The 11,059-nt window shown below is 45.4% G+C and overlaps 1 non-coding gene across 1 annotated transcript; it reads right to left on the bottom strand.

Annotated features, from left to right (window-relative positions):
* Positions 1-5,768: 5,768 nt before the first annotated feature.
* On the bottom strand, positions 5,769-5,960 carry LOC148501787 (U2 spliceosomal RNA). Its single transcript, XR_015870020.1, has one exon. It is a non-coding gene; the product is annotated as a U2 spliceosomal RNA (small nuclear RNA).
* Positions 5,961-11,059: the final 5,099 nt, after the last annotated feature.

Genomic DNA, 11,059 nt, shown 5'->3' with positions numbered 1-11,059 from the left:
TAGTGTTTTAAGTTTTTTAGTTAATAAAGTGTCATATCTATTGTCAAATAGCGCTGTCTTGTATTCTGTTCTTTTTTTTAGACAGGGAAAAGTATCTATTTTCTGAAAAGCTGTCATCTCAAAAATGACAGCTTTTTGGAATAGATACTTATGGAGAGGAGGAATAATGAATTCCTCCGGTATGTTGAATCGTGCAATGAACCTTTAGTACATTCCTGCCTATAAACCTCTAAGATTTACCTGCCTAGAACCTCTAAGACAAAACCTGCCTATACCTTCTAAAACCATAAGGTGTCGCTAATTAGTGTTGTGTTTAATTATACCATTAATAAAACTCTAAGACAGTTGAATAGCGGTCCAACACGCTAAAGATTATTATTCAGGTAAAAGTACAGATGTTACCACGCTATGATCTAACATTGAGCGCTAAATAAATTGTACAAACATTAGGTCATAAGGTACAGTCAATACATACGCGTGCGCTCTGGGACCAGATACCGGCATCAATAATGAGACCTTTCGTCAAACAGCTTAACAGGAACACCGCAGACTGGCATCTTGTTTCAGAGCACTCACATATATACCAGTACTGGGATAAGCAATACAATACAATACGTTGGCAGGTTCTCATTGGTTCCTCTTCTTGCTTCTTCCATTACGGTACAATTCATAGGTCAGTGCAAAGACTCAACCCAGCCTCTAACAGCCTGATTGTGTTCACCTTCCCGCTGCATAATAAATCTAATCTAACTATGGCATACAACATTTCAAGAAGTTATTCTCTCTAACTCCTCACCGATGCCACCGGAACGCTGTGGGAACAGAGTAGATCATACAGCACCAAACACGGTCCAATTGTCATTTACTAAGCCATAGTTACAGAAAACATTAATTTCTTTATATGCTGACATTGCGATTAAACCAAGTAATAATCATTCCTTTCGCGCTGCGGGACCATTGCTTTTAAATGTGTATGCGGGGAGAAATGACACTAAATTGTGTTGTGTGTTTGAGGGTCTGTGGGGCACTTAGCGACCAGCACTAAGTTGGAAAGGCTTCTGTGTATGTGTGTGAGCATGCCAGTATGGGTTTGGGAAAGGTCACTAAAATGCTGGCTGTGCGTCTAAATAGCTATTTTGCGTTGTCCTATGTTTAACATGAAGTGCAGGGAAAACACCACTAATTTGCTACTTTTTGCTACATCGCGTATGTGTTAATGTGAATGCAGGGGAAAACACCACTACTTTGCTACTGCTCAAATATAAGTCTGTGGTGATTTTAATGTGTTGCAAAGTTATTTTAGGTCTGCTAAACACTGTCGGTAGGTGTTAGGGGAAGATTGTTAAAAAGCTGTTCGTGCTACTTTTTAGCAACTTTGCGTTGTGTTAATGTGAATGCAGGCGAAAACACCACTAATTTGCTACTGCTCAAATATAAGTTTGTGGTGATTTTAATGTGTTGGAAAATTATTTTATGTCTGCTAAACACCGTCGGTAGGTGTTAGGGGAAGATTGTTAAAAAGCTGTTCGTGCTACTTTTTAGCAACTTTGCGTTGTGAGTAGCAAACTTGCTACTTTTATCAATTTTGCACTGTGGATTGTGTACTATGTATTTTTGACAAAATGGCACTTGTGTAAGCTTTCTTTTCTAAAATGGAGTCTTGCTGCCATTCACAAGATGGTGTTGTGCATGTTTTCCTGATTGGCAAACGGATTCGTTTATTCGGTTTCGACAGGTAATTAGGTAGTACTCAATGCGAGTTCTAAACCTAATCACCTCCATCGGTTTTTAAGTAATGATGAATAGGCCCCACAGACAGGCATCTGAACCTGCTCTTCAATAACCCAAAGTTGCATTCTATCACGTTCCTAGTGGATATGTGCATCTTGTTTTTGTGCATCAGAGTTTGTGGTGTCATAAGCCAAGATTGACAGCCATATCATGAATCACCTGAAATGAGAGAGAACAAAAATGTTGACATAGTAATAGCATGTTGCATCCATTATATACTGCATGAAGTGACTATATTAGAGGGGGAAAAAAAAACATTCCTAGTAGCTAGCCCTCAAGCATCTCTCACTTCCACAGAGCTGACAGGGGCAGGTTTTCGGTGTCATGGCAAGACCCAGGAAAGCCCTTTTACCACACTCATTGTTCTTTGGTTTGCATCACAGAGCACTTGCACAGTGAGAGATTAGCGGTGATGCCTATTCACAACCACGTCTGGCCTTCAGTGAGGTGCTTTTAGCACAATATGCGTACAATCAATGGCTCCCAGGACATTAGGTAGTCCTGAGCGCCGATAGAAGGCAGTTTTAAGTCCTACCACTCTGACTCATGACTGCGGAAGGAGATATATGGGCCAGATTTACAGTTGTACGCTATTAGCATCGCTGGTGCATCTTTGGATAAAATATGGTGGAGGAGTCTTGTGTAAATACATGCCACCCACCAGATTCTGTGATCTGCTGCTGCATCAGAGGCTTCAGCGCAGCCAGAAAAAAATGTCGAATCAACCATTTTTTTCTGGGACGCTGCCTGACCCCACCCCTGCTCTGCCCCCAAATGGCTGCAGCCTGTCAATCAGGCGGCAGAGCCAGGGCATTACGAGTGAGCATGCAGTTCTTCAAACATCGGAGTTGTACATAAAGCATCTGGTGTGCAATCACTAACAAGCGTGAGCTCGCACTGAAAAAAATCCTGTAGTCATAAAGGGCCTGATTCAGACACAATGCCAATATTTACACAGTGGAGAGATTATCGGCTGACTGTTCATGCGTCACGGTAGCTTAGCAATGCTGCTTGCAGTGAGGATTTATTTGACATTCAGGGACCATTTGGGGGTGGTTACGGAGAGTGGCGTCAAAACTGTAGTCATGTCTCAGCCATTTTTGAGGGCCTGCATACTACTGCAATCCCGTAAGCAGAAAACTTGGTGCCAGTGTTTCAGATTTCCTGCGCCCATTCTGCGTGATCATAGGATTACTCAGATGGTCGATGATCGAAGGATCTGCGACCACCGCTGCGTATTTGTACGCACTTGCTTGGATCTGCGAAGCTGCTGGTGGATGTCTCAATACGTTTCCAGGTGGCTGTGTGCATTGGTATGTTTTCGCACAGAAGCTGTGTATGGGACCGCAGCTGCAATTGCATTAACGTATTCTCAGAGGCTCCCTAGGGCACCCCAGAAAACTGTCCCAACATGCCTGCATTTTTGTAGCACCCCCTCCTGTTACCTCCTCCAAATGCTGACTATCTATCGTTCACTTTGCGGAAAAAAAAATCTTTGATGCCAACGCCGGCCCAAATGCATTGCCGCTTGTGCGCAGTGCACCTTTGGCACATGCACATTAGCCAAAGATCCATCAACTGCGTTCGACATTGACAATGCGTCCACCTCTGAACTTGCCCTAACTCATCCCTCACCTGCTCAATGATACAATTCAGCCAGACCTTATACAATTCAGCCAGACCTTACCTCCTGATCTGAGAGGGACTCCAGGGCTGTTGTAGATCAAAATACACCTCCTGGCAAGAAATCTACATGGGCCTTGGTTCTGGTCTTGATGGTCCAACCGCCTCCTACGCTGCTCCACACTGAAAGTGTGGAGCATTCTTAAAAAGGGGCTGATTCACATTGGATGCATAGTGACTGTGTGTTGCATGATGCCATGGAAGTCTGTTTTACTAACTTATGCTAATGCATGTTTCCATAGGGCCAATGCGTGGATCTGTGCGTCTACAAGCAGGAAGCCTCTCCGCCCACTGTTTTTCCCATCCACAGCAACCGTCATCATTAGTATTGGCATTTGCACCAGCCCCATGCTGGGTGCAAGCGATCCGTCTGACACAGGCTTCCTGTCTCTTTAAGCACCGCTCAGAATAGCACGGAGTGCTGGCTCCATGCCCACGACACTCCCACGACACGCCCACAAGACAGAACAGCTCCGTTGTCACTGCCCAGTTCCTACTCTGATATGCCCATTTCACGTTTTGCAAGATCCGGCCAGTTCACAGCGATGCCGAATCCAGGTCCCTCTTACCTGGTTCGGCGGTGCTGGGGTCTGGACTGGCGTGGGACAGTGGACGGGAGATCCCTGGCGCCCACTGTCAGCTGTTCTCCTCCTTCCCTGGCGGCTGTGGCTTCCTTAGGAGCGCGTGCGCTGCTCTGCTAAAGATTTAAAGAGACAGGCGCATAGTTAGGGAAGTGCTGATTGGAGAATAGGTGTACTCTGACCTATTTAAGGATGTTCCTGGGAGCACTCCAGTGCCAGAGTATAGGCTCTATTACCATACTCCAGCGTTCCTGTGCATATTCTGACTATTGGTTCTGACCTTGGCTTGTTCGTGATTCTGATTCTGCCTAACCCCTGGTTCTGCGTTGATATCTGGTTCTGACTACGTCTGCTCCCTGGTACCGTCTGTCTGTTTGGTTCTGCCCCAGCTAGTCAACTACGCCAAAGCCACCTGCATTCCAAACTAAGCACCTGTATAGGGAAACCTAACCTGAGGGCCGCAACCTGTGTGTCGGACGCAACCAAGTTCATACTTCTTTCGAGGGTCCCTGGTGAAAAACGCCGGCACATTATACTCTGTGCCTCAGTAATAGGTCTAGCCAATTCCCTGAATAGCATCCACAATCCATCCAAGAGTTTGTGACAGGAAAGGAGATTTGCAAAAAATAGGATTTTGGTACTTACCGATAAATCCCTTTCTCCAATTCCACAGGGTACACTGGAGTATAGACAATGGATTATAGACAGTGATAGAGTAGAGCCTGGCAATTTAAATAATTTAGAAGTGTGACTGGCTCCTCCCCCTCTATGCCCCATCAGCCCCAATTAAGAAACTGAGCCCAAGAGGAGATGGAAGACAAACAGGAAGAAGAAATAAAGGAGGACTCCCCAGAATGGAACAAGACCAACAGCAGGAGTATCCGAGGAACCCACTGCAGGAAACACATTCAGTCACAACAAAACCGCAATGGAACATGGATACAACTGGGAAAACAGAAAGCAGGAAAGCAGGTCTGTGTGGGCGTCCAGTGTCCCCTGAGGACTCGGAGAAAGGGATTTATCAGTAAGTACCAAAATCCTATTTTCTCCTTCATCCACTAGGGGACACTGGAGTATAGACAATGGGACATCCCAAAGCTAACCTTATGAGTGGGAGGCACTTGAAAATCCTGCCAACCCAGAAATCCTGCCGAAACAGGAACCGCCATCAAACCGATGACAGGGCAATTCTTTAAACAAGAGCTGAGGACCAAGCATCATATAGCCAAGGAGAGAAGACTAACACCTCGTCTGACAGCCATCAAGAATCTCACTAAATCCCAGTGAGCAGAAAGGCATGACCAAGCATTGTAAAATGTAACTGAAAAAGAGCAGCCCTGACTTTTGGGAGCAGAGAACTCCCAACCAAGAATTTGTTGGAGAAAGAAAGCAATGAAAACAAACTTTAAATAATGTAACCCAATCCGAAGACAGGGAAGAGGCCAGCGCAGCGGAAAGAGAAAACCGGTGACTGCCAGATGTCAGAGAGATATATATATTCACAACTATGCAACTCTACAGAAAATACTAGCAAAAAGGTGAAGATATCCACGACCTAAGAGAAAACAGGGTATATATGAAGGCAAGAGCCCACTACAGAAGAAGGTGTCTTGGAACATGCTGAAGGACTACCCAGTTGAGGGGCTCTAACCAGCAGAAGGGTCTGAGCATAGAGAGCCACCCACAGGTGAGCCACTGGGCAGGAGATGGAGGCTTTGGTGCACTAGTCCTGGAAGTACTGCAATACTAGGTCAATGCGTGGAGTGGACAGAGCAATCTCATTTTCCATCTCCCTGTTCTAAAAAATCCATTTAATATATGGCCCCCAGATAGGGGCCGTATCAGATATTAAACTGATAAGAACAGATACTACAATTGATCTTAGCCAAAAGGCCGAGAAACGATGGTAAAGAACCTCAACGTGCACCCAAGCTACAGAAGTCCTCCAGACATGATGGAAGAATGCAGACAGACCGGCTTCCTGCCCAACATTTGTAGGAGTAAAAAATCAACCGGAACTCAAACACTTCAGGATCATGGCTGCAACAGCCATACCGGAAGTGCGAGGACCCAAAAGGCCCCTCAGCCTATTATTTAGGAGACTCAACAATACAAAACTCTGCCTACTGAATGGAGCATTGGACCACTAAGCTAATATATCCGAATTGCTACCTCACAAGACAACGGCCACGGGCCTCTGCAAGAATTATTCATATGCAAACACCCTACTGAGTGCAGTAGGAACCAGGAGGACATCTGTGAAGATGCATTAGTTCAATGGAGAGTCTGTGTCTAGAAAAAGGACATGGACACCAGCCTGGATCACTTGAGACAAGAAGACCAAGTAAAGAAAATGTGCCCTATTGTGTCATGAAAAACAAAATAGATGCAGAACAGTAAAAGAAGCAAAGACCTCCTGCTTAGCAGTCCAGTCTCCCAACAGATTTTAGTATAATACAGTCGCCTTCTCTATTCTAGTCCATGGATGAAACCAGGGGCTGGCTGGCAACTTTCAGGCTGGGGGGCAAACCAAAGTGAGTGGCCCCAGGTTTTCTCTCAAAAAGAAGAAGTGACAGAAAATTATAGGGGAACAGCCATAACTTATTTACAAACAACACCTGACAAGGGCTAAAATATATATATATATATATATATATATATATATATATACACATACACAGTACAATAGAATTTACATTACTGAATTGTAGCCTGCGAGGTGACCCACACGAGGTGCTCACTCTACCAGCAGCCTTCTCCATTCCTAGTTTGTCTCTGCAGCCTCATGCATTCTAATTGGTGGAAATCCCCACCACTGTGACTGGTGGATGAAAAGAACCTTCCACCAATCAGCATAGCCAGATGGAATCATCTTGTACATGCTGCGGCCAGAAGAGACAGCCAGAAGATGGTGGTCAGTTGCTCCAATCAGAGCTGTTTTATGTTTTGGGGGGTCTAGGGCACTTAAACTGGGGGGGGGGCTAGATGGCAACATATGGGACACGGGGATCAAGTCCTTGTGTGCCAGCTTTGGGCACATTAATGAAAAAGTTGCATAGCCACAAAGCACATCCTCACTTAATTTCATGCTTGGGGCATGCACATCACTTCCCTATAGGCTGGGCTGCACTCTCTAGCTTTCCTCCAACCTACAGGTGTGACAGCACCCAAAAAACAGGACTGTCGCACCTCAGTCATGATGGTTGGGGGGTATGCACACATGCACTGTTTTACACATACATACATATACACACACACATATATAGTCACATACATTTACATACGTACTGTAGTACACATATACCCACACACATATATAGTACATACATTTACATACGTACTGTAGTACACATATACACACACACATATATAGTACACATACACACTAGGGGTGAGCGGGTTCGGATTTCTGAAATCTGAACCCCCCCGAGCCCCCCCGATCTGAGGCCGTTCCGAGTCAGGCTCGACTTTTCCCGCCTGACTCAGATCTGAAATCGAGGCAAAACGTCATCATCCCGCCTTCCGGGTCTCGCGGGTTTTGGATCCTATATAAGGTACCCGCGTCGGCGCCATTTTCTCACTCGGCTGTCGACAGTGAAGAGGGAGGGTGGGAGTTAGGGCTGGCTGGGCTGTGTAGTGTAGTGTAGTGCAGAGTAGTGTTGTGCTGTGCTGTGCTGTGCTGTGCTGCGATGTGCTGCTGTTGTCCATAGGGGCTGTGTCCACTACTTCAAAGTCCATAGGGGCTGGCTGTGTTGTGCTGTGCTGCTGTTGTCCATAGGGGCTGTGTCCACTACTTCAAAGTCCATAGGGGCTGGCTGGACTGTGTTGTGCAGTCAGTTGTCCATAGGGGCTGTGTCCACTCCAAAATCCTGTGCAGTGTCCCAGTCCTAAAGGGGTGCTGTAATGTTGTCCAGGGGGTGCTCTGTCCATCAGGGGTGCTCCCCCCAAGTGCTAAAAAAAAAAATATTTTTTCTGGCTTGACCGTTAAAGGGTGCTGTAACCCCCAAAGTACACTCCAAACCAAATAAAAACATATTTTCTGTGTTTGTGAATTGTGTGCGCAGTAGCCGCACGTGCATCAACAAAGTAGTGCCAAGCGTGCGCCTGTGTCATAAGTAAAGGGCCGGCTGGCTTGACCGTTAAAGGGTGCTGTAACCCCCAAAGTACACTCCAAACAAAATAAAAAAATATTTTCTGTGTTTGTGAATTGTGTGCACTGTGGCTGCACGTGCATCAACAAAGGAGCAGCGCCAAGCGTGCACCTGTGTCCCATAAGTAAAGAGCCGGCTGGCTCATTTCTTAAAGGGTGGTGTAACCCACAAAGTGCACTACTCTCCAGCAAAAATAAAAAAATATTTTCTGTGTTTGTGTGCGCCTTAGCCGCACGTATATATCAATATAACATAAATGGAGGACCAAACTTTCTCCGATAAAAATAAAATAGGGAAAGATCAAGAACCACTTCCTCCTAGTGCTGTTGCTGCTGCTGGGAGTTGTTCATCATCCCAGAGAGGAAGTAGGAACACCACTACTTTTACTAAACAATTGACCCTCCAACAGTCCCTAGCGATGAGGATGAAGTACGACAGCAGTCATCCTGAAGCAAAATGTATAACTGAGGCCTTGACTGCTGTGTTGTTGTTAGACGTGTGTCCGTTATCCGCCATTAGTGCAGTGGGATTTAGATAATTGATGGAGGTAGTGTGTCCCCGGTTCCAAATCCCGTCTAGATTTCACCTGCATCCTCAAAGCAGCAGCGACAAGCGTACGTCTGTCTGTTAAAGGGTGGTGTAACCCTCAAAGTGCGCTCCACAAACAATAAAAAAATTCTTCTTTTTTTTTCTGTCTTTGTGAAATGTGTGGGCTGTAGCCGCACCTGCATCCTTAAAGCAGCAGCGACAAGCGTGCGTCTGTCTGTTAAAGGGTGGTGACACCCTCAAAGTGTGCTCCACAAACAATACATTTTTTATTTTTTTTTCTGTCTTTGTGAAATGTGTGGGCTGTAGCCGCACCTGCATCCTCAAAGCAGCAGCGACAAGCGTGCGTCTGTCTGTTAAAGGGTGGTGTAACCCTCAAAGTGCTCCAAAAAATAAAAAACAATTTTTTTTATGTGTTTGTGACTTGTGTGCGATGTAGCCGCATGTGCATCAACACAGTAGCAGCGCCAAGCGTGCGCCTGTGTTATAAGTCAAGGGCCGGTTTGGACATCTGGTCCGGACTGAAGGACCTGCCAACAATTTCTGACAAGTCTACTGTCACTGCATATGATACTGTCCTCAAAGCAGCAGCGACAAGCGCGCATCTGTCTGTTAAAGGGTGGTGTAACCCTCAAAGTGCGCTCCACAAACAATAAAAAATTTCTTATTTTTTTTTCTGTCTTTGTGAAATGTGTGGGCTGTAGCCGCATCTGCATCCTTAAAGCAGCAGCGACAAGCATGTGTCTGTCTGTTAAAGGGTGGTGTAACCCTCAAAGTGCGCTCCACAAACAATAAAAAAATTCTTCTTTTTTTCTGTCTTTGTGAAATGTGTGGGCTGTAGCCGCACCTGCATCCTTAAAGCAGCAGTGACAAGCGTGCGTCTGTCTGTTAAAGGGTGGTGTAACCCTCAAAGTGCGCTCCACAAACAATAAAAAAATTCTTTTTTTTCCTGTCTTTGTGAATTGTGTGGGCTGTAGCCGCACCTGCATCCTCAAAGCAGCAGCGACAAGCGTGCGTCTGTCTGTTAAAGGATTACATCGGTGACAGCATCCAAGTAGGCATGTCAGACAGTCCGTACATGTACTGGCAGGAAAAAGAGGCAATTTGGAGGCCCCTGTACAAACTGGCTCTATTTTACCTGAGTTGCCCCCCCTCCAGTGTGCACTCCGAAAGAGTGTTTAGTGCAGCCGGGAACCTTGTCAGCAAAAGGCGTAGGAGGTTGCTTCCACAAATGGGTGGAGAAGATGATGTTCATAATGGATTATCAACTTTTCCAGGGAGACCAGCCTCCAGAACGTACAGAGGGACCTGTGGTGGTGGATTCCAGCGGGGACGAATTAATACTCTGTGAGGATGAGGATGTACACAACACTGAAGAGGGTGAGGAATCGGTGAATGAGGAGGATGAGGACGACATCTTGCCTCCGTAGAGCCAGTTTGTGCAGGGCCAGATTAATTGCCAGCTTGTTTTGTGGGGGCCCAAACGAACCAATCATTTCAGCCACAGTCGTGTGGCAGACCCTGGCGCTGAAATGATTGGTTTGTTAAAGTGTGCATGTCCTGTTTATACAACATAAGTGTGGGTGGGAGGGCCCAAGGACAATTCCATCTTGCACCTCTTTTTTTTCTTTGCATTATGTACTGTTTGGGGCCTAGTTTTTCAAACTGCCATCCTGTCTGCCACTGCAGTGTCACTCCTAGATGGGCCACGTGTTTGTGCCGCCCACTCGTGTCGCTTAGCATAGTCATCCATCTACCTCGGTGCAACCTTTTGGACATAAAAACACTATTGTGAGGTGTGAGGTGTTCAGAATAGACTGGAAATTAGTGGAAATTAAGGTTTTTGAGGTTAATAATAGCATAGGAGCAGAAAAATCAACACATTCTGTGATTTTAGCTGTTTTTATGCTTTTTTAAAAAAAAATACAGATCCAAAACACAAAACCCAGAACCCAAAACACCGAAGGGTGGTTTTGGCAAAACCAATCCAGATCCAAAACACGAAGAAAGATCCAGATATAAAACCAAAACACGAAAAGTGGCCAGTGCACACCCCTAATACACACATATATAGTCACATACATTTACATACATACTGTAGTACACATACACACACATATATAGTCACATACATTTACATGCATACTGTAGTACACATATATACACACATATATAGTCACATACATTTACATACGTACTGTAGTACACATACACACACACATATAGGGCTCTATTTACTACAATCCGCATATTGAATGCGGATTGTAATGTGATATTACCGAGTGAATTCACATTGCGAATTCAGGC

This window comes from Taudactylus pleione, unplaced genomic scaffold (genome assembly GCF_031769625.1).
Source record: "Taudactylus pleione unplaced genomic scaffold, aTauple2 ptg000502l, whole genome shotgun sequence".
Classification (NCBI taxonomy): Eukaryota; Metazoa; Chordata; class Amphibia; order Anura; family Myobatrachidae; genus Taudactylus; species Taudactylus pleione.
The sequence above is the reverse complement of the archived record's forward strand: the minus strand, read 5'-3'. Positions and strand labels throughout refer to the sequence as shown.